The following is a 24320-nucleotide window of genomic DNA, read 5'->3' as shown; positions in this document are numbered from 1 at the left end:
GATATACAGGAAGAGACAGAGAAAACCCTATCTCTTTTTGTTGCAGCTTTAATTTACTTTGTGCATTAATATTTCAGGGCCCTCTGCAGGCTTGGTGCGGGAGCCAGTGGGAGCGACTGTGTGTGTTGATGCAAGTGCATGTATGTGTGTGTCACATTCCAGCTTTAGGAGGGGAAAGGATTAATATTTCAACAGGCCTTATTGGAGACCCCTGTACTGACTCCATCAAACCACCATGGCATGGGTGCACGGCGGTACCCCCGCTCACCTCACTGCTCCACCCTTTGTGTCTTTGTCTCTACTTCTGTCCTTTATTTCACTCTTTTCTCTGGTGTCATGTCTTCTGTTTGTGCATATGCAAGTGTGTTTGTCATCACTTTTCCATGAGCTTTACCTCTCTCCCAAATAAGCATTAATATGAGCTTTACTCATTGCCTCAATGACTTATTAACCAACAAGTGAAACTCATCCAAAGTTAGTCAAATACAAAGTGTGCAGGCAACTTAAGTCATTAGTTGACAAAATTATGATTACCGTATGTTTCCTGTTTTGCATTCTCTGTAATCAATTGAACTATTCGTTAGAATCATGAACACGGTGCAGGCGGAACTCAAGTTCCTTTTTGTCCCTCAGCAGCTGTTTGAGGAGGGCAGAGCTGATAGGATCGATGGATGAAAGCAGCAGCTGTTGCAGAGCCAAGTGAAAAGACCCAGTGCAGTGAATGGTTAAGTTTTATCTGCGCCAGACATTCTGCTACTCTGTCTGTTCCCACAGTACGCTCTGTGCTCCAAGAGTGTGCAATGAATAACTGAACAGTATATATATTCCAAGAGTGCTCCTAATGAACAGTCCAGGTCCAAATATATAGATTCAATACGTGGCAGCAGATGTTTTAATTGTGCCGGGCCTCCACAAATTAAATAATGTATGGGAAACTCTGGTTTTATCTAAATATTTTGTTACATTCATTGCTCAGACGATAATTGGAAAATTACATGGCAACTTTTTCAATAAACGATTAATTGTTTTAGGCATTTTTTTTAAAAGTGTAAAAATGCCCAGCACTCTGTGGTTCTAGCTTCTTCAGTTTGGTCAGACAAAATAAGACTTCATCTTGGACTTATAAAAGGTGCTGATGATGTTGTTAAGTAATTATTCTGGAGTAACTCTGGATTCTTACAATTTATAAACCTTTGTAAGTATCTTAATTATACTTGACTTCTTTTCAGCACTGACATAGCATTCCCAGACATTAGCAGTTAACTTGGTTAATGGAGGACAACTTAATTATTACCAACAAGAAGAAAAGCCAAAAGTATAAACTTGTAATAAACTGGAATTATCCCTCACAGGTGCATTTAAAGAAGCAAACATCAGGCGCAATATGACCTCAAACAAATGTGTTCTAGTGCATGAAGGTGCAGTGTACCGAGAGAAAAAAAGACCAATAAGCAATTTGGAGGAGTTGGAATTGGATTTTGAAGTTGGAAGAGGATGATGAGGATGCAGGGGCAGCTTTTATCACAGATCAGTGGGTCTCTGAGCGGGGGTCTCCCGGTCGCTGCATCAGGGGCGCCCGGCAGGAGGCCATATTGAAATGAGGTGCCTTCCCCCAGGCTCTTAGCCACCCCTGACATTTGAGTGTGTGTGTGTGTGAGTGTGTGTGTGCGCAGTGTTTAGGGTGAAGGGTGGGGGCTTGTGTTTCCGCCCAGAGACCCGATTGCCTCCGCTCCCCTGCTACTCGTTTCCCCCTCTTCTACCCCTACCCGCCCTCACCTTCCTTCGATTGGACCCTGTTTCTCATTTGCCTATTCATTTAAAAGCACAAAATGCCTACTGAGATCCAATATGGGGTTGAGGCAGGGGGGCGCGAGTGGGCCCTCAGCAGGGGTGGAAAACACAGCAACAACACGATGAAGAGAAGGAGAGTGAAGGAGAGAGGTGGAGGATACCCAGACCTCCGACAGGAGATGGCATCAAATGGTTTCGCGGCTCCCTCTCTTCTTTCCATTCCTCATCTTCCTTCAATGTCTACCTCTCTGTCTTCAACCTCTCGGTCCCTTTTTTCTATTTCTCTGTTTTTTCCTCACTGATGCTCTGCTCACTGGGGTAGTGCTGAGATTGGGAAGTGCAGCCCGCTTGACCCTGCTGCTGAGACGAAGCAGGGGTTCAGACCAGACCCAGTGTGTGTGTGTGTGTGTGTGTGTGTGTGTGTGTGTGTGTGTGTGTGTGTGTGTGTGTGTTTGTGTGTGAAGGTCTGTTTTAAAAGAAACCACCCTCTGTCCACCCTTTCTGTCATTATTTCACACTCTGTCTTTCCCTTTCTCAAGCTCACCTAAGAGACTTCCGAGGCTCTAAAAGCCAAAGCAGAGCCCGAACTTCTGAAAGTTCTTTCTGTGGGTTTGAAAAGTCAAAGAAGATAGCACTTTGTATAAATGCTAAAGGAAAACGTGGTTAGCCCTGAGTAGCAGCGCAAGCACTGTATGACATGTTTTATGCATGGCCGCTGGGTCTCTCAGGTCGGGGAGTTTCACATCAACAAAGTGCCAAGGGTGGCTAAAGGTGAGAGGCGTACTGGCAGAGGGCGTTTGGGGGGATGAGGAGGGAGGAGAGAAGATGAGGAGTGGGTTGAGAGGAAGAGAACTCAGAGTAAACAGTTGTAGATTCAAGCAGTAATTCAGTCAGTGAGGCAGAGCACTGAAAGAAAAGGCTTTTAGCCAGTAGAGAGTGTTTGTGGCCGGTACATAAGTACAATCCCTGGAAGTTTAGACATTTACAAAGAACAGTTAGGAGAAGTAACATTACACTTCACTATTATTATGTACAAAAACTTCTGACATGTCTTACTGGGAGAAATTATTTGAGGATTCCAAGTTTGTTAAATGTTAATAGACAGCTTCTATAAAGGGCTTTTCGAGTCTTAGCAACCACTCAAAGGGCTTTACACTACATGCCATATTCATCTATTCACACTCACATTCACCTGCTCATCAGTTAAACATTAACACTCACTCACACCAATAGCACAACCAACAGGAGTAACTCAGGGTTCAGAATCTTGCCCAAGGACGCTTTAGCATGTAAACTATAGGGGGCCAGGTATTGAACCACGACCTTCCAATTGGTAGACAGTCGCCAACCAATCAGTGCAATAAAAAATGAACGTGTACACAATTTTATCAAACACAAGTGAAAATCAGCAGCAAAGTGATTGCTGTGGGGCAGAATTTAAGAGAACTGTGTCAGGAGTTTATCTGGGTACAAAGGAATAAAGACACAGAACTGAAAACAGCTGGTGACCTCAGACGTTCTAACACTGGTCGCATACCAACAAGGGCAAAAACCACCAGACCTGCTATGATGGACCTGGATTAGCTGCTGGATGTCCAATTCAATTATTGTGAAGGTGATTCCAGACTGTGAAGAAGCTGATTTTTGCACAGTAAATGCTACTTTGTCCTCATCTTTGTCCTCGTGACTAAACTGTGTTCAAGGAGTGTGACACCAGTTAAGATGACACCATTTATACATTATCTTTCATCTACCGTCAAAACTGCTCTCAAATATTACTAGGCTTGGGAAATATTACTAATTATCTGGATTTATCATTTTGCAATTTTTTAAGTGCCTAAATCAATATAATCCATATGCAGAAGTGGAGAAAGGTTGCTGTTCAAGAAAAACAAAGCTGTAGCGATAGGGCACACAATGGGAGGATGCAGACATTCAACTGCTCGAACAGCAACTCAAATTTGAAATAGCCAGGTCCCAAAGTGTTGAATGGAATAAAATTGTTAAAATAAGACCGTGAAAACACAAGTTTTTTCTTTTCTATGCAGAATATGATGCTGCTGAAACAACAGTCAGACTAACTGACATGAGATGTGCATTGTTTTGGAAATATGTCTCAGTCCTCAGCCCTCCTTTATACAGCCTCTCAAAGTGTATGATTTAACTGTTCCCCATGGTTTGGTGTTAAAACAGTAAACAAAAATCACACTAAATCTTAATATTGGTTTGCAATTCTTGTTGAACCGCAATATGTATTGATGGTGGAGAAAGTTTGTTTTCTGACCAAAAAAAAAAAAAAAAAAGGAGAACAGGATGTATTGGCTGGGTAGCAGCTGCGTATAACAACACTCTGAACACTTAAACAGCCTCTTCTCTGATCTCTCACCATATTCTTTTATCTGTTTAAGTACACATAAACACAGACTCACACACCGCACCTAGCTAATTGCAAAGGCGATGCAATTTCCCAAACATAAACAAAATCAAAGGGAGCAGCACTTTCTCCCCTCCATGTTCCCTCTTTAATGTTATTCAGTAAGTGAATATGGGTCCACCTCACAGAAACACCTCTCCTTGTTGTAAGAAACCATATTGTTCTCCTTTGCCAGAGGAAACCATAATAGAGGCTGTTTAAGAACCCAAATTATCATTTATCAGCTCTCTCTACAGCTCTTCCAGTGATGGTAGACCAGAACCAAACCTAAAAGTAGCAATCTAAATGGTGATCTAATTGCTTGCTAAATCATATCCATTTCAAAAGTGAAACTTCGCTACAGCATTTTATGTTCTTTTATTCCTCCCCTGCAATACGTGGTTATTTCAATGCTTTCATCGATGGCGTGTCTGGTGTTTATATTCCGTGTGAATATTTAAAGCGTCAAAATGGTGAAAGCGTAGCATTTACATCTACATTGTCCCAAAACACTGCAATCAGGAGATGATCTCACGTATGCAAAAAAGGAAACACAAGCGGACCCCCTCGCTTTCACGTTTGACAGAGTACCTCTCCCTGTTGAATACATTAGAGGACCCGTGGAATGAGAGCAAATGAATGCCCGCTCACTTCCCCAGCACCCCGGCCTCGCGGCAGCCGGGATGGAAAACAACGATTCGTCCCCATTACATTTTTCATCATACCTGCGTGAGCGGATATCCACCTCCCCGCCCACAGTGAGACGACGCTGAAACACATATCTCCTACCTATAGTATCTACCCGGCACACTACATTTGTGCCTACACCTTGACCTTGCAAAATAACGCCATGACAATCCTGAATGATAAGCACTAGGGTTAAGATTCAAAGCTGGGCGCTTGCAGCATCCCCAGGAGGAAAAAGAGGGTGGGGAAGAATAAGAGAATGCCAGCAACAAACACAAGGAGATGATGGGAATGTGGGGGGAGTGAGGGGTGTGAGGGGGCAAGAAGGACATCTATCCCCCTTTAAGCCCACCTTATTGGCGAGTGGTGACCCTGGACGTGGGGCTATTGTCTAGGCTCCTTATCATAATGTAGGCTGTGTTGTCTTCTCCATTACACCTCGGCCATTCAATTAGCCCCCATTACCATAGTAATAGAGCGCTGCGTCGCTAGGGTCAGGACTGACAAGGGGAGGAGGAGAGCGGTCAGAGGGAGAGAGGGAAAGAGATGTCAGTATACCTATAGGCACACTGATGCCAGCCTCTTTTATGGCCCAAAAAGAGGTGATGTTGGGTGGTGAAATCATACAGGTATTACTGGAGAACAGTGATGGACGCTGACAGAAGGTCGGGATCTCACTGAAAAACATTTGGCAACATTTAAAGATTACAGATACCCTCACTGTGGGCCAAAAGGGGTTCTGAAAGAGTCCCTTGATGTCACCTTGAACATTTTGGTTTGCAGTGACCTTGTGAGATGCTCTGCAAGTAAAAGAGTGATGAATTTATCACAGAAATTAAAGGAGAGAGCACGACGTCAATAGTGACTTACAACAAGTGGCACTAAGTGGTAGTGATTACCAATAATGAGTGTTGCAGAACAAACAGCTACACGAGAAGACTTGATAGAGCATTTTTTAAAAGGGGAAGAGAGAGGAAGAGGGGAAATGAAGACGATGACACTGAGACAGTGTGAATACCCGTTGGTGAGCACTCCATCTTTCTTAGCTTGTTTGTTTGCACCCCTTTGTCTTTGACAGAGACAACACGGAGGAAGCAGAGGAAGAATAACAGATGAGACGAGGTTCCAGGAGAACAGATCTATGTTAGCCAGACAAAGATCTTAAGAAAAGGAAACAACTTAAAATACTAGTTGGCACCGGCTACACACCAAGCCAGTGATTTGCATGTGGTATAAATACTCACTTATAGTTGAGCATATACTCTGCACAGGAATGTCCAAAATTTTTCGTAAGGGGACCAGATTAGATAATGTGAAAATACCAGGGGGGCAGCTTCCTTTTGCATCAAACATGTCAAAATGTTAAAATGCTATTAGGTTTGTTTGCTTGTTTACCATCTGTGTAGGTGTAGGTGAACGTTGCTTGGACAGTTTTTGCATGTCATGCTGCATCATCAGGACCATGAGGGGAAACCAAACATGTCTGACAGAAGTTTATGCAGCACTTTAATGCTTATAGAGAGATTATATTTATGTTCTTTGGTGATGCAAAGAGCTCATGACGAAATGATGAAACTGATTGTAAGCAATATTATGTGGTTATTATTAGACTACAAATCGATCACGTTATCAGGGCCGCTGTGGGTGCACAATCATAATTGCTTCGCTGTTATGCTCACACATTGTAGAAGAAAAACCTCAAACTCTATAAACTCTGCATATACTGTATGTTCCACTACAGAAGAACTATAAAACAGTCATTTTTCAGCAGTTGCTGCAGGCTCTACAGAGGCACACGTCTGCAACACCTGCTGAGAGGTCGTTCATCAGGTTATTATATGATGGCGTCTGAGCAAGTTCTGCAGTGACACTGATGACAGAGAGGCCAGTTAGAGATTCCTATCCTATTGTTTTAATAAGCTTAACTTTTGAAAAAACTTTGCTCAGCAGAGGCATCTGAATGTATTAATAACTAATAATAACGTAAAAGCACACCCACGCTGCTGTGCCCATAGCGGTGGCGTTGGCCTTTGTCAGGATTAACTATGAGCTTGCAGAAAGATTTCATGACCAGCAGATGGATTTATTATTGGTTCAGCTTTAGAAATCCTGCTAAAATCACGTGTTCTATCATAAAGTCCTGTGGCTGATTAATTTTCTTTCACATGGCAAATGAACAGCACCAGGGTTCACTTGGAAGAGAACCGAGACCCCCGTTTTCAAGCAGACCAGAGGTCACTTGTTTGGTCTGCACCAGAGTTCAAATGAGCTTTCACACCACCCCAAAGGAACTGGACTATCCGAGGTAACCAACCAGGGTTCATTTAAAGCGGACCAAACAGCTCTGGTGTGAAAGCACCCTTTAAGTGCTATTGTGGGGGCTTTATTGTCTTCACAATTTGTAGTTTCTTATTTGTGAAATAAAAGTAAAGCCTTATTTCCAGGGAGGGAAATGTCTTTCATTTTGCAAAAATCAATGTAAGGTTTGCGGCGCAGCAATGTATGGTTACATTTCTAGGGAGGTGCAAGTCAGGCTACGGCATAAGGTGCTCATCTACGCAGAGCCTACGCCTGTGCCTAGTTTGGCATTAATTCTACACAGAAATATAAATCCCACTTAATGGTGCCACAGCTTTTTGTCCCCTTTATCGCCATCATCTGTCCTTTTATCTCACTCTATTCCTCTCCATCATCATTCTTCCTTAAACTCAATAACGTTTCTCACTAGTTTGTCATTTATGCCTTAATCTTCCTGTTTTCTCTCTTCCTCTCTCTATCTACCCTCCACTCACAAACTCTTCAAACTTGCTTTCCCTTCCTTATTGCCGCACTTTCTCCCTGTCAGTGCCTGTGCCAGGGCGCGTGCCAAGCAACCAGTGCCTGCCTCTTGTCCCTGTCTGCATGTTGCCCTGTTGTCGCTGCCACTTTCTGGCATTGTACCCCTGTGAGAGAGGGAGTGAGATGGCGAGGGAGACAGAGAGAAAAGGAGAGGGGCAAAGAAGAAAGGCAAGGAAACAAGGGAATGCATGCAGATGCAGGGCCCATCTCGTTTACAAATATGCAAATGCTGTTGCCTTTGTGATATGCAAATGAGAGATTACAGAGCGCTAATTAGGGTCAAAAGAACTGTTCACGTCAATTAGGGGAGAATGAAAAAACGATCCCCACTCTTGCTGGCCTCCAGCCCCCAACCCCTGCCACGGATATCCTCAGCTTTTGTCTCAAAAAAATGGAGACATGAAAAAGACAAATAATGAGAGACATGAGTACAAGAGGCGGGGCACTAGCATTTGGATAACCAGCATGCATCCTGGGAAGGGCAGAGGTCCAGGTTTGTTTGAGTGGAAGGACATGACTGACTTTTTTGTATAAACAAGATAAGCATAAATGACAAATCTTTGTCTCCAAACCAATGTCTGAAATAGATTCCTTTATCATATATATTTATTTTAAAAAACAGGTTGTCCCCTCAGTATTTGTTTAATTATATCAGGTATTTTTGAAAGTAGGCATCAGTGTTTTAAAGAGGTTTGTTGTCAGGTTTGAAATGTCTGAATAAATCACTGCATATAATGTCACAATTGGGTCAATTTATGGTCTGGTGTACAGACTTAAACCAGTTCAATTTTATGCAAACCGAGTGAACCTGCATTTGCCATTATGATTGTGAATTTTAAAAGTAGTTTTCATCACAGCACTAAATCCAACTCATATAGCATCAGTAATAAGCAATATGACAACATGATTAATGTATTATGTTCATAAACTGACTAACAAAGCCACCAGTGTCTGTCTGCTGTGTGTAAATTACTGCTAGGCCTGGGCAGGTCTTGCCATCATGAGATCAATTTTTAGTCGAGGTGGGAGGGGGAGAGCGGCGTACGTCATGTTTGGATACTTGAACATTCATGTGATTTTTGGGGTGATGAGGAGACATAGCCAAAATATTCTCTCAAAAAGACCAAAACTGGGCCAATATGACAACATTTTGGATCTGAAGCAGACAGAGGAGGTGTCTTAACAGGCTGAGGGCACCATTTCAAACTTTTGTTATTTCTATTTATATCTGTTGCTTGCTTTGAAAGCACTGCAATGGCTGGAGAACAGTTAAATCATGAGGTGAAATGAGGAATTATTTTTATGACACCTCCTTATTTCACTACAAAAACCTAAACACAGTGTCAGCTGGCTGGAGGGAGACTGCTGGGACGCTGAAAGTTTCTGCTAAGGTAAATGACAATCGCTACATACAAGCTAGGCTAATGCTATTTGCTGTTGCTATTTTCTGTAAAGATCACAACTTAAATGTCTTTTTTGATTTAAAATGTAATTTTACAAACACAGGAAAATAAGAAGTTTGCTACTCAACAAGTGGTTACATCTACAGTTTGACCTCAAGTGCTAGCTATGTTTACATGATGTAAAAGAAGTGCATTTTCAATATATTCAGTGCAGACAAATGTTATGTCACAATGTTATGTGATGCTACGAGATAGTCAGATGCTAGTTTTCCGTTGGGACATGGTTTCATTATGACCCACTGAGAATTGATTGTGACTGTCAAGTGGGGCATGTGGTAAAATTCAGTATACTGGTTCAGTCTGGCTTTTGGCTTAATATCAAAAGAGTTTGAAAATTGTCACACCTCCACAACCCTATATAATACATTACAGTTCTTCATCACCTGCATGCTATTCCTGTTAATCTCTATCCCAATATGACAAAATAACTACAACATTCCAAATCTGGCTTTCAGCATCTGTAAACACAGATAAATAAACATTACTTTAAATTTTGATACTCCAAATCATTGTTTCCAGCTGGTAAATTTGGTGTATAGCGCCCATGAAATCAAATACTTACACCTTCATGAAAGTCTTCTTGATTCAACATCTCAAAAGAATTTGCAGCATGACCATAATCATTGATGTATTAGAATATTCACTTGTAATGCCATATCTGCAATTCGCATATTTCTTGGACCCACCTGGCTGTTATTGCCTTGTTTTACTTTAATAAAACATATCTTCTTGGTTTGGTATGAGCAAGAATTTTTGGTGGGATCTGGTAAAAGTAGCAGCATATTTAGATGAGGACAGTAAAAAAGCTTATATTATATTATATTATATTATACAGTAAGTAACAGACAATAAGGGGGCAAAAAAGATCAGAAGGTGAATGACAGAAAGCACATTTCTCTGTTTCCCCTGCCCCTCTTCTTTCTATCACTCCCTCCTTTCTCTGTGTGTGTGCAGGAGGAACACTGTTATATTTGCATCCTAATGACCCCTCCAGTGGCCCCCGAGGCAGGGCCCTCTGCATTACCCAGAGATCAATTAGGGCCAGGGCCCGGCGTCTGCTGTGCCCCATTATAAACCCCTACCAACTTTCTCTCTCACTGTCGCTTCCCTCTTTCTCCCTCATGTGTCCTTCATCTGCACCTCTACCTTCTCACATCTCCTACATGTCTACCACAGCTTACGCACACACACACACATTTGCTTGTTATATAGACCAATCTCCCCTATCACAGACTGTAAAAAAACACACATTCTGATAATAATACACACAAAATCTAACTTCACATATGCACACACATGCACATAACTGCTGTCACTCTCTCTATGAGCCTCTGTGGTGTAGTGGAGAGGTGAAGAATGGGTAGTATCTGTCCACAGAGTTTTCTCTCTGTGTGATTTCATCTCAGCCCTGTTGCCGGGTAAAGCCCCTGAAAGACCAGGTTGTGAAATGTACATCCTTTTGACAGAGCGGAGTGTTCATAAGGCTCTTGTGGCTGCCAATCACGCTGATATAAAAGCACAGTGATTCAACTGGGGGATGAAGAACTTGACTGAGGATATAGAGACGGCAGAGCACCTTGGTTCAACTTTTTTTCCCTTCACATGTTGGATGTGAGCTTTAGCTAAGACATAGATGTGGAGCTGTTTGATCATTCCAGGAACCGTGAACTCATGCTGCTATGGCAGATAACATGTTTAGATGTTTGTCAGGTGTTGTCTGACCACGATACAAAAGATAAAATGATACAAACATATCTCACAGATTGCTATTACAGGGCCACAGAGAATATAACTTGCGGTTGAGTCAAATCCTGATCTGTGCAGGGATGCTACGTTTGGCCCCTGGCCTCCTGTCATTTTGCAAAAGTGAACTTCCGGCAAAGCAAGTTGAGTGTCCTTGCTTTAGCGTCTTTATGAGACACAATACTTGACACTGAGAGCAACTAATGTAGTAAAGAGTGAGAAAAACAAGTAAAAGTCTATCAGGACTTCAAAAGCTCACAAATGAAGACAATATATGTCTTGTTTAGTCCATACAAACAAGACATGTGGTTTTACTGGGGGTTATGTGCTGGGCTAATTGTTGGCTGGATGACTTCTCAGAGTCTTGTCTTCACTGTGAGACAACCAGCAGAGACTTAAGACAGCTACAGTGCTTGACAAAGAAATAGTCTAGCACATAAACACCCATAACACCACCACATAACATTTTTAAACTTTTGCAAAATGTTACAACTGCTTGTTGTTAAAATGTGATTGCAGGTGACACTGTGTCCTGTCCTTGACGGCCTGTTGTCCTGCCTCTGATCTGACCTAATAGTAATGCTTTCTCCTTGAATCAAAGAGCCCCTGGTGAGCACTGTCGGGATGCTCCATGATTGATTATCTTCATGCTTTCTTGTGGAGCTTCTGTCTTCTTCAACCAATGATTCTTGCTTTTACACAGTTACCGAGGATGCAGGCAGCCATAGACAGTGAGTCAGCCCTCTCAGATTTCATTTGACTGGTCTGGCATCTGGCAGAAAAAATGCCAAACACTTCCTCTGCTGTATTGTGAGCTCTTGAGAGTCTAAAGCTAAAGATGGCATCCATCCTAGGAGACTTCCCCTCAAAAAGGCTTCAGGAAATACAGCTTCTCCCACCATTGTGTGTGGCATTCTTCCTGATTCCATTGCTCCAGGAGGAATGTGCGTCTGAATGATTTTGTTACCCATTGCTCTACCTGGCTCTCCACTTGGGTCATAAAATTGTGTGATAAGAGTTAAGATGCCTTTCACTTTCCCTTTTTAAATCCCCCCTCTTGTACAGCAGTGAAACTACAGTTCACATCAGCATATACAAGCAGCATAATTGACAAGAGCCTTCATAATTCACAAATCTGACTTGTTTCATCACTGTTACAGTATGTGTTTGCCATCTATCACTCTAATCAAATTTGAAAAACTCTACTTATTCTAAAACATATGACTAATTGTCCTTCATGTTTCTTCCTTTGGATGAGTCTTGATGACTCTCACTCTCCTTTGCCCTGCAGGTGTCCATAACACATGCAAATATAACACTGTCTCCACTATAAGACGGCAGCTTTTAGCTAAACTGATCAGTCTTTATATGTCAAGAATCCTTCAATAAGTGGAGTATATTGTCGATTACAAACAGTGTAAAAAATGTTTGTCTAGTGCGCAATAAAGCAGATAGAATATAAATGTTTCAACATCTTGTGGTTTGTCCTTCCAGGCATGTGGAGGTCAGTCATAATGCAGAGTAATAATGTCCAAAAATGTTCAGATCCAAACTAATGCAAAGTCTTATATTGTTTGACTACATTATGCTACATTTGGAGTACTATCTGTGATTTGATCTTTGCAAGTTATAAACAATGCAAAAGCAAAATTGCTGTGCCAGCCAAGGCAGAGACAGAAAAAGAGAATTAAGAAAAAATATATATATAAAAGGAAAAATAAATAAATAAAAAGACCAAACAATGCTTTTTCATTGCACTTTGTAATAGTAAAACTTTAAAAGAGTAACAAACTCATACAGATGAATGAAATTATGCCAATATTCTAAAGGTACTCCAAAAACTGATGACATGCAATTAATTGTGGTGCATGGCTTTAAGATAAAAAGCAACAAAAAAAAACCTCACAGCTACAATTACATTAAAAAATGTTATGGTTAAAGGAGGACCCCACTGATTTTGCACATCAAACCCTGTTTATGAGTCATGAGGTGTGAAATTTGCTTGTAAAAATATATATTTTATGTCCTTTGAACTTTGTCAGCTACAGATCTTTGACAGTATTACTAATCAGAAATATGCCATCTGAAAGAAATAAACATCTACCAGGCAGGAAGGGTCTAATGAAATGGTAGTAAAGGAGATGCAATGTGTGATGTCAGGCATTTTTTAAGTTTGACCTATACTAGTGGCTAAAAGTCAGGATATCTTGGCCACTGCTGCATTGATTAAAGCTGATGTAAGGTGTTTTATTTTGCCGTCACTGGGCAAACACCTGTAATAAACTTGAAGCATATTGTGATTCAAGTCATGAGAGAGAACACTAGATATCTGCAACTTGTCTTGGCTCTTTTGGGGGGGCTTTAGACTGTCTAGCTTGTGCCTGGAGACTTTGACCAACTGCAAGAAATTTCAGAGAAAGGGTGTTATTGGCTGTTGATGAAAGCATGATTCAGTGGCAGTGTCCTGCAGAAAAAGTTCCTATTCTAGTATTGGCGACAACTGCAGACACTGCAATGCAACCAAAAAGAGGAAGACAGACCTAGCAAAAAGACAGTCTAAAAGAGAGTCTGAAAATAAACAAAATAAAATGTGTCAATAATGACAAGTGAGAGATTACGAGAAAATGCTGCTAACTGTTTAACCTTGTGCTAACCAGAGCTAAAGGCTCACAGCTGTGGCTTCAAGTTCTTGTTTATGTAGCTAACATTAGCTAGAACCTCAAATCACAATGTGACCTGCACCTCATTCCCTGTTGCTACAGACCATCTTGTTGTAAGGAGCGTTGGCAGCAGTTTCGGAGACGGACCCCAAGACAACAGCAACCTGAATCCAACCAGCGCAAACCCCAGGGGGGACATGGCACCTCCTACTTTCCAACTTTGTGTTGCTGCCATGACACAGGTTAGACCCGGCGCTGCTGCTGGCCACAGGCCTACTGTGATAACTGGTATTGGATGGAGTTTGCGCTGACTGAATTCAAACTGCTGCAGTCACTGACTGAAGGTTCGTCACCTAAGCTGCTGCCCGTTCTCCTCCAGGTGAAGCGGTTCAAAGCGGTGACAAAGGAGGCGAAGCAAGGAGGAGGTGGCTAGCTAGCTAATTAGAGAGGGGAGAAGAGGCTTAACGAATGCACTGTGCACAACTCTTAAATGAAATAAGATCAGGTAATTTAATGTATAGGAAACACTGAATTACTGTGTGAAGCGTGTGCATCTTCTGGGAGAGCCACAGGAGTTCAGTGTATTCTCAAATTCTGTCTTTAACTCTATTTTTTGCTTTCAGAGATTTCTGCCTACCAAAGCTTCAAGATAATTATTTTCTTTTTAACCTCTCTCTTACAAGTCCTTTACTTTATGGAGGGACCAAACTTTTGAAGGTTAGGTAAAGATTTCAACATGTTTAAGGACAGTACTGAGCTGAGGTGTTAGAATATGGTCTGTTTGTGAATGACACAGACAGGTTTTGAGGCTCCGGGTAAAGAGCTCAAGAGTCTTTGTGGGTAGAAAAAAGCCAACCAACTTCAACATTAACTGCAGAAATAAAACAAAGTTAATCAACAAGTCACAGCACATGCAAAAGCAATTTCAGCATCTGTCCGTTCTGTAAATACCTTGCTGCAGAGGGTCCAGGCACTACTCTCTCCAAACACAAAGCCACATGATTTTTTTTCCAAAAGCTCCCCATGTGGACAACTCTACGCTGAAGGTCATTTTTAACTTTTAACACTTTTACTCTTGGTATGTCTTTTCAATGTTAAAAAGCTATTCTGTTTGAAGTTGCTGCAAAGGTCAACCTGTTGGCCATTCATCGATTCAAGAGCCTACAGAATGAGGTCTTTTTGACTGGAACATATTTTTAGTTTAGAATCATTTTGAAAAGTAACAAAACTTTGAGCACTGTTCAGTATTACTCTACTAGTTACTGCGTACACTATGAATTTTATATTTTGAAAGGAGAGAGGATTTGATTTGACAACTTTCTCACCTAAATGTATTTAATGAACAACTTTTTCTAAACTGATATTTTTTGTTATTTCACCAACCAACCAATTGACAATGCTTTGTCCTTGGCAATGCACTAGAGTACAAGATTTCTGTACTTTTTTTTGCCTGTTACACAGAAGACCGCACATGTTGTTTAATACAATGTCATAGCTAGTCATTGTTGTGGCTCAGTTGGCTCTTGGCAGGCTGTAACTCGCCTCCTCAGACCTTCATCCATGACTGAGAGGACCTGCTCCATCTGACTGGGATGCATCCAGAAGTAGTTGAGGTAATGGCTTTTATTCAGTTGTTTCACCGGGTGGTGAAAAGTCTCCTTGTTATTTCCTCCTGAGATTAACTGGGTGTGCACAGATTCTGTACTGCTGCCTCAGCTGCAATGCAACCACCCTCCTGCAATATTCATGCACATATCTGGGCCCCGCTGATACAAGATTATACCTCTTAGGGAATGAGACTGTTTTCAGCCCTCCTAAAAATTACATTTATATACAACTAATTTAAAACAGCGAACAGTTTGGAGGGAAACGCAATGCTGAGCATATTACATTTTTTATTAAAATAGTAAGGATTTATTGCTAATTAATGTAAGTGGCAAGGTGCAAGAAAGTTGACAGTGAATGTATCAGCAAAACTTTCACTGACATTTATGATTCTTTTTCTGCCAAAAAAAAGGGAATCTCAAAATCCACTATCCACTCATAGTAACTACTGCAGAATTATTACTATTTTTGTTAATATCTTTTTTATTAACATTAACTGAAATCACTATCTTCCCCTTAACCAAAGTGTTTTTGTTGCCTCAACCTAAACAAAAACAGAAGTCTGGATGCAAACCCAGGGTTCTGGTGTCACAGTCCCACACTTTATATGTTCACCGTCCACCTGACCTCCTCCCTGCAATTTCAGCACAATACATAAATGCATTGTTTCATTTACTCAAAGAAACACTGTCTTCGACCATAATCCAGGCAGCAAGTACAATGTTACCACCTTGTAATTATTAAAAAAATTTAGTAATATACAGATGTAACTTCTCAGACAGGGTTTCTGCTTTTCTATAGCCAGTTTTAAGAATGACAAAAGGAAAGTAATAGAAAACAAGTTAAGAAAGAAATGTTTAACTTTGCTGCAGCTGTACTGTACTGAGATAACTCTTGGGATAACTTAAATTATGTTTTTCCCTTTAATTTTTTACTGAACTCCTCAGTAAAATTTTCAAGGACAAAAAAAGCCTGTGTTTGGGTAAATATCTCAGACTTTCAGATACTTGCCATTACAGTGTACAAACTGTCATTTTATTTTGGTGAGTTATGATACAGTATTGGTACATGTTGTACATACAAAAGTGTGTTATACGCTGCTAGTACCAGTTCAGTGCACTTCAATGCATCAGTTCCATTGTCAGAATTTCATGCCCTTTGTGAGTGAATTAATATTTGTAAAAGGTCAATAAAAATGAAACTAAGCAGCAACCTCGGAGGCTGAAAAATTAACACGTAAATACCAAAAACGGCAGGTCATCAAACGGCCACTTGAGGCTGGCTCCAAAACAGAGTACATCCCCATAGACTGCAGGCTGCTAAGAGTGAAAGGCTGTTTGCAAGGCGTCGCTACAGTATGTTAGTATGTTAGTCAGATCCACTTCTTACTCCTCCACAGCTCCACCCTCTCGTTCAAATCTGATAACTTCTGGCTCAAAAGAAACAAGATGGTGATGGCAAAAATGCCAAGTTTCAGGCTTCAAAATGGTAGTCCACAAAGGTGTAGGTGACATCACATTAGCTACATCCATTGTTTACACACTCAATGGATAAAACCGATCTTTAACACTCTCTTTACTGCTCTCTTTACATTCACTTCAGTGGCACCAAAAAAAGTTAAAGTTATCTGACGCCCCGATCAAGCAGAGGTGTGGCCAGAGATGAAAGTAGATATGTTTGTGTGTGTTTTTGCGTTAAGCACATTAAATCACATGGTTGCGCACGCAGACCCTCTCCACAGGAAAACTACGCTGTTTTGCCCAACGCACTTAACCAAGGAGTTACTGAAGCGGCTGCGCCTGTAGGTGTAATCGGGCCTTACTTCACCCTGAATGTGTGTGTTTGTGAAATCGCATTAGTAGCAGCTGAAAAACTGTCTTGCAAAAAGAGACTCAATTTGACAGAGAGGAGTGAGTCAAAGAAAGGACATGAAAAAGATACTCTGTATAGAGATACTTTGTGATTTAGCTACACGTGATGAAAATGAACTGACTTGAATGTAATGTATTTGAGGCATTTTCTGATCAATAGCCACTAACCCTAATACTTTCTCTGACTCTCGACGTTAACACAAACATTAAACATTATTTCACTAAAGAAGGACCACTTAATAACATGACTAGTGGGTCATGTGTTATAGGTATTTAAACATGGCTAAATCCTACCACATGCGCAGAAACACACACACACACACACACACACACACACACACACACACACACACACAATTGCAGGCAAGTCCCTGTATTCTCTAGCAATCATCCTTTCAAAGTCTCGTCTTTTTCTGCAGACAGCTCCGTTTGAGCTGAGGGACAGATTTAGAGTGGCAGTAATAGAGTGGTTTGGAGTAGTGAGTGTGTGTTTATCTGAGTGTGAATGCTTCTCTGCTCATGTGTCTCATGCAAATGTGCCATACAGACACATTGGTGCATCATAGGGATTTGTACACACCTTGCCAGAGGACATTTGTATGTGTTTGTTTGTCACTTAAACCTCCCACAACATGTCACAACACTATTGGACTAGTAGTTTTGACATACGAGGGCCACACAGACAATGAAGGTTTCCGATCAGCATCTCTTGGCCCCTGCACAGGCCCCTCGGCCTGGAATAAAGACCAAGGAGGAGGCAAGCCCCCGGGGCTGCAGGACTCGACCCCTGCAGCTTGCCTTCTCATCTCTGCACTGAAGGTCCCTTTCCATTTCTTAGCAGTTGTCAATCAAAAGCCACAGATGGAGAGTGTGGGGAAAACCAATAAAGGAGCTAGATGGGCCAAGTGTATTTTTAGGTGGTATGTCTGTGTAAGGCAGACACAGATGAGGCAGCAAAATATATATTTTAACTCATAATTTGGTAAGACTCATATGTCCATTAAAAATTTTTATATGAAGCGAACAAAAGTAGAGAGTACTGATAAAAGGTGATTTTACACAGAGGTCACCCAACAGGGCCCGTACAGAGTCCTTCCATTAGGCCTCCTTAACTTTTTTACACATAACCAAACAGTGTCAGTATCATGCTGCTGAGTGATTGGTTTTAGACAGCATGCCAGCATACCGCTAGCAAAAGAGGCGTGATGTGTACCACAACTGTATTGGCCAGTTGTTTGACCTACGCGTCAGCAACACTTTTTAAACAGTAACAAAGGCATAACAAGCAAAAAACAATAATTTACTGCCTCCATTAGGTGGCAGTTGATCTCACACTCTGCTTGAAGGTTAAGATGCTTCCAGACTTCTGTGTTTTCACAATTTGTGGACATTTGTAGCTGCTGTTCTTCGTCTTTGAGTTAGCTGCTAACTGCTGCTAGCTGCTTTTTAAATTTTGCGGCAATGTGTTGCACACATAAGACATTGTCAAAATGTCTCACCAAACCTGTCCATGGTCCCATCATGCTGGCTGTCCCTTTTACACAGGTGATGATTTGGCGCAGTTACTGCTTCTATTGTCGGCTTATAAGCGAGACAACACTGTCTCCCCATTCAGCAATCATACCTTTTATACAGACCATAAGACAGAATAACGGCATGAAATTTCCTCTTTGAAAAGCTTGTGTATAAGGGTCTAAAGACTGAAGGGGTGAAGGTTAACACATAAAGTGTTAAAACACTTCAAATGTCAGATATCTTTTATTTCTGAAATTTATTTTTATGTGACATTTCATTAACTAGACCTTCATAAGGAAAACCGCCGCATTGAAAACTAAAAAATTACATTTTGTGCTGAATCTCTCCTTTCTGAGGTTTTGTCGTTGAAATAATGGTTTGACTTTCAGGTCAGAATCAAACCAAAGGTAGAGACAAGGGTTTAATGTAACATAGATTTGCCTTTTGTCGCAATTTACTCCCTCAACGAAACAAAGTGTTGATGGTACCAAAGGATGTCCTGCATTTCATTCACAAGCAGCACTACTGAGGTCAAATCATTGCCTTCAGTAGCACCAACATCTGGTTAGCTAGAGAAGTTAAGGCATTGTGCAAATTATTGGACTTCGGGGGCCTGCTGATCACTGATATTGATTCCTGCCTCTCCAGTCAATTAGATCAATGGGGCATCTTTAGGCCTGCTTAGCCATGTGTCAACTGTCACACTCTACTATCCCCTTCATTTGTACTCCAGCTCATGCTGTCAGTGCACAGATGGTAACCTATAAAGTCCACTACAGCCTGTAGAACAATCATCTGAAACTGATGGACAAAAAAGGTTTTGATAACTGAATGCCACTACTTAAAAACAGGGAGTCATTTCTAGAATGAAACACTGAATGTAATAAAAGTTTTTTTTACTGCTCTTATAAAATGATCAGTAAATAATAAACACACAAATTTAAAATTATACAATCACTAAAACATAAAAATGTGCGCATTTCTGAATTTAATTACTGCAAGTGACATATTTCAATGCCAACAACAGAGTTGCAATAAATACAAGCCCAAAAAGAGTCTCAGAACATATCACAGTCTGAACATTTGAGCCATGCACTTGTGGAGAGTATGTTAAAAGCACGTTTAAATAACTATTAAGTTCCACTGCCCTTGCAGCATCCCTCAAGGGCAGTTTTTGACAAACGTTGTCTACTACTGCCCTTGAGTAAGACCACTATACCCAACTCTTTCAGCGAAGCAATTCAGCATTTCTGAGGACATACAAATCTTTGATTTCCTGACAGTACATTTTGTCAGAATTTTCATATGCTTTATGTTACTAGAAAACTTAAATTTAAAGGTTTTCTATGGGCAGAAACTTTTCATTGGCTTAAACTTGTCATACTTTAGTGTTGGTGATGCTGCATAGAGAGAAGCATTTTTTAAACATCTCCTTACAGAAAATATATTGAGGCACCACTTGCAGACAACAAAGCAGCGCTCTGCAGGATTGGTGCTGTAATGAGTTTCCACAACAGACTTGCAGATGCAGACCACATGCCAACACTGGAGTGCCGCTACCTTGTGACCTCCTTGCCCCTCTGCAGCCAACCTGTGCATATACACCAAAACACGCACATTTTGGCCCCCTCCCAACAGCGGCTTGCGTCAAGACCCTGGGAGACAGACCCCCTCCCTGCGCACCCCTTTCCCCTCTCCCCTCTCCCCTCCCACTGACCCCCTCAGCGACGGACCATTGTTTACTTTCACTCTCCTCCACGGCCCTGCTGGTCCGGGGGCCGGCCGAATCGTTACATTATTGTCTGGTCCTCCCTTGCACCCCCCTCCCCTCCCGACCCGGCCTGACCCCATTCACAGTCCTCAAAAGCACCATCTGTATCACCCAACAGTCAGGGAGTGAGAGAGAGGGAGAGATGGGGCAAGGAGGGGAAAGAAAACAAGGCGGGGAGAAAGGAGATGACGGCTGAGGAGGGAGGGAAGGAAAAGGGGGAGAAAGCGAGAGAACGAGAGGCATCTGAATGGGTGTTGCGCTGTCTGTCGGAAAGTATCTGTCAAATAGTTTTCACAGTGTGAAGGCTTCCCCGCTGCTTCCCTTTCTTCAAACATTGTGCTTATTGATTTTTTTACTGCCTCCTTTTATATCTTCCTTCAATTTCTACTTTCCACAATCTCCTAATCCTCCATGCTTTTCCCACTCTGCGTATTTCCTCCCTTAAAGTTTTCTCAGACTATACTACATCGCTGTTCCCTTGACCCGCTTCTCTGCTTCCCTCCCTCCCGGCTCCATCCTTCCCCCCACCTCCCCCCTCCTCGGAGTACATCCTTCATCTTGCTGCAGTGTTGCACGAGCATTCCAGGGCCTCTTGTATGGCTGCATGTGTGAGGAAGGCGGATTTTTCCCATGGGGCCGCAGGTGAAAACTGGGACTCACTCTGTCCGCCGAGGGACGCCATCTGTCCCTGTCGCCGCACTTGCTAGAGGGGAGCCCCGTCACCCCTCCTCCTCTCCCCTCCATCCATCCATCCCACCCTCTGTCCATCCACTCGCCGTCCCTCCCTCACGCTGCTCCACCGTGCTGAATCACCCAGGAATGTGCCCCCCCCCCCTTCTCCTTTCTTCCCTCTCGCTCTCCCTCCATCCCGTCACTAATTCATCCCTTGCTCCCCCTTCATTTCCCTCCCACTCTGCCTCCTTTCGACTCGCCTCCGCCCATCTCTCTCCCCCTTTCTCTCCATCTCTAATCAATCATCCATATATGACACCAGTGGCAAAATTATTAAATTATCATACATTTGTGATGAGCCCAGTGAGAGGAAGGGATACTGTTTTAATTGCCAGCCCATGACCTCTAATTATGCGTATCAGTGTATTAGTTTGATATTTGGAGAGAATGAACTCAACCGAGTTTGACATTTTCCAGTAGATAAAGCAATGATACGCATACAATGACAGTGATTTATTTAACAAATTGCCAGACATTACTACAACAATAGCATGACATCATGCTAACCTGAGAGACTGTCTGAAATTAAAAAAGAATGTTAACCTGAGAGATTTGTTACTGCAGTTTCAACATTTCACGATTATGTATTTTGCAGATAAAAGCTTTAAAAAATGTCTACAGACAAGTTTTGTTTGAAATGTGGGATTTCTAAACAGCACAACATGTGCACACACAGACTTTTTTCATTTGTGATTATGCTGTAGCCACAAAATGGCATGCAGTGTAATTAGTCCTTCAGATCCAAGTAAACAAACTCATGAGGTCACCAAGTGGGCCGCTAGCATGGGAACCAGAGGGAGTCCCTCTGAGGTGCTACATGCCCTGCGTCTGCAGACCTGGGCCCAGCTGTCAGTCTCTGTATACGTTCATCTCAGCTCCGGTTCTGACTGCTGTGACGCCCAACGGTCAGATGAGAGCAAGAGGACAGTGAGAGCGCACTTTCACATGGGAACCTGGTCGAGGCGCGCAGACAAAACAAACGCAGGGGCATTTAAGTGTGAAACCTCCAAACTGTCACGGAAAGGGTGAGAGAATGAGTGGATGACCCCCCCCACCCCCCCGACTCCCTCTTCTCTCTTCACCCTCACACTTCCTCCCCTTGACTCTCCCATCCTACCATCCACCCTCCTCCCTCTCTCACCCACTATGGTCCTACTCCCACAACGCCCCCACCCCCCCACAAATCGTCCAGACAGACATGCACAGATACACACAGTCACTTTGCCCCCCCCCTTTCTGAACACAGACACACATGCACACATAGACCTCCACGCCCCCTGTCAATCACAAACACGAGTGTCACGCAGCACAGACACTGTCGGAGAGAAAGGGAAGACGGGAAAAAAATGGGAGGAAAAGTGGCCCATCAGTCACTTTATCACTCTCTGTTCCCTCTGTTCCCCCTCTCTGGGCAAGTGCACAAAGAGGAATAAGAAAGAGTGTGAGGGGAGCAAATGAGAAGGCGATAGGGAAGGAAAAGAGAGCGGAGGGGTTGTCGGAGAGAGGTGGATGCAGAGGAGAGTTAAAGTGTCCCCATTTTCTCACTGGCCGACTGCAACAAAGAGCCAGGCGGGACACTGCACTGGGGTGGCGGTTTTTTGCCTGGGCCTCACTTCGATCCCTACCCCCCAGCCCTCTGAGGTCACCCCTCCGGTGACCCCGCCTCGATTGTTTCCCGTCGCTCTGTCAGCTCTGATTGTTGCTGACTGGTTAAATGGCTGAAAACCAAAATGGAGGGGCTGGGGGTGGAAAAAAAGTGGAAAAGAAAGAGAAGGAGGGTGAGGATTTGGGAAAAGGGATGGCCGAGGTGGAAGACGCCCCCTTTTCTTTTCCCTGAGATAACTGACTATTTGACCCAAATAAACAATCTCTCAACCAAAGAAGTGGCATGAGAAGGAGGAGGAGGAAGAGGGTTCAGAGGGTTTGAGGTTCGAGTTGTTGGAGGAAGATGGTGAAATAGCGCCACCTTTGCAGTGAGAACTAAAGGGGGAGAGCGGGGAATGTCATTGAGTGAAGAAGAGTGAGTCAAGGGCCAGAGGAGTCCGATGGGCATTTATGAAAAAATACTCACACAAACTAGAGAACCTCAGGAACTAAACGCAAGAACTGAAAGTTCCCTCATCTGTTCCAAGTCTGGGTTTCCACTGCATCACTAGAACCATAAAGATCAGAAAAATAGGACCATCAACACGTCCAAATACGATGACTATGTTTGAAACACTGGTTTTACACATGATTAAAATACAACATGGAAGAAATTAAAGACGAGTGAAATCTAATGTAACACAATGTTGAAGCTGATGTATTATTATATATTTAACATGTGTTTCAGTAACAGAAACACAAGTGGACAGCCAAGACACATCGCTGGTCAGACTTGTGCTGATCAGGTGTCTCCACTTGTGTCCAGATTTCGTTACTGCTCGGCGCACACTTATGACATCTACACTTCAGCTAGCTGCTCTGTAGCACGTTTGCTGGTCCCATTTGCAGTTGTGTCAGTTAGAGTGCTGTCGTCAAAACATTTGCATTTACACTACAAAAGATATGTGGTCACATGTGTCCCACCTTGCCAAGTGGTTTGGGTGATTGGATCGTGATGGGTCTTGGTGGTCTCTTACACTTGTATTTAGCGCAATCCACATATGATCAGATCACTAAAAATACATTTGATAAAAAGTGTAATCAGGGCTTAAGGATGACAGATCAGATTTTGAACCATCAGCCCAACAAACTGAGGGGAAATTCATATTTTTCACATCTGCAAGGGTCCACTTTGGTTTAAATGACGAAAGTGTCGTCATATACCCCTGTCTGGGAGGGTCCACACAGACCCCTATACATTCTAGTTTTTTGTGACCATGTGGACGGTATGCATAGCAAATGTGCTGACCACGCATGATCCAATCTCTTGCTCCGAACTCTAGTCTGGTCAAAAACTCTTCAGTCAAGGCAGCCGCAGCCTACTCATCTTGGTGAAGTGAGTTTTAGTTTGGATATGGAACAGAAATTCACTCCAGACCCAGCAGCATATTCTTAGCCTAATTTTCATCCGATGTTAGCAGTAGGAGAAAGGTAAGCTCACCTCCCTGCCTTCCCATTTACTGCTGAGACTGACGCGGCCTCTCAAACTGTACTGTGAATAGAACCGCATGCTTGTCCATCTAACCACAGCTGTTTGCGGATGTTCAATGTGGGAAGTATGTGCGGGCCTGAACACCATCTTTAAGC

The 24320-nt window shown here is 42.5% G+C and overlaps 1 long non-coding RNA gene across 1 annotated transcript in view; it reads right to left on the bottom strand.

Annotated features, from left to right (window-relative positions):
* LOC148188255 (uncharacterized) overlaps positions 1-24320 on the bottom strand; it is a 209167-nt gene that overhangs the window by 617 nt on the left and 184230 nt on the right. The gene's annotated exons all lie outside the window — the stretch shown is intronic.

This window comes from Plectropomus leopardus, chromosome 11 (genome assembly GCF_026936395.1).
Source record: "Plectropomus leopardus strain MGB_pleo_1.0 chromosome 11, ASM2693639v1, whole genome shotgun sequence".
NCBI classification, from domain to species: domain Eukaryota; kingdom Metazoa; phylum Chordata; class Actinopteri; order Perciformes; family Serranidae; genus Plectropomus; species Plectropomus leopardus.
Note: the sequence above shows the minus strand (reverse complement) of the source record. Positions and strands in the feature narration are given on the sequence as shown.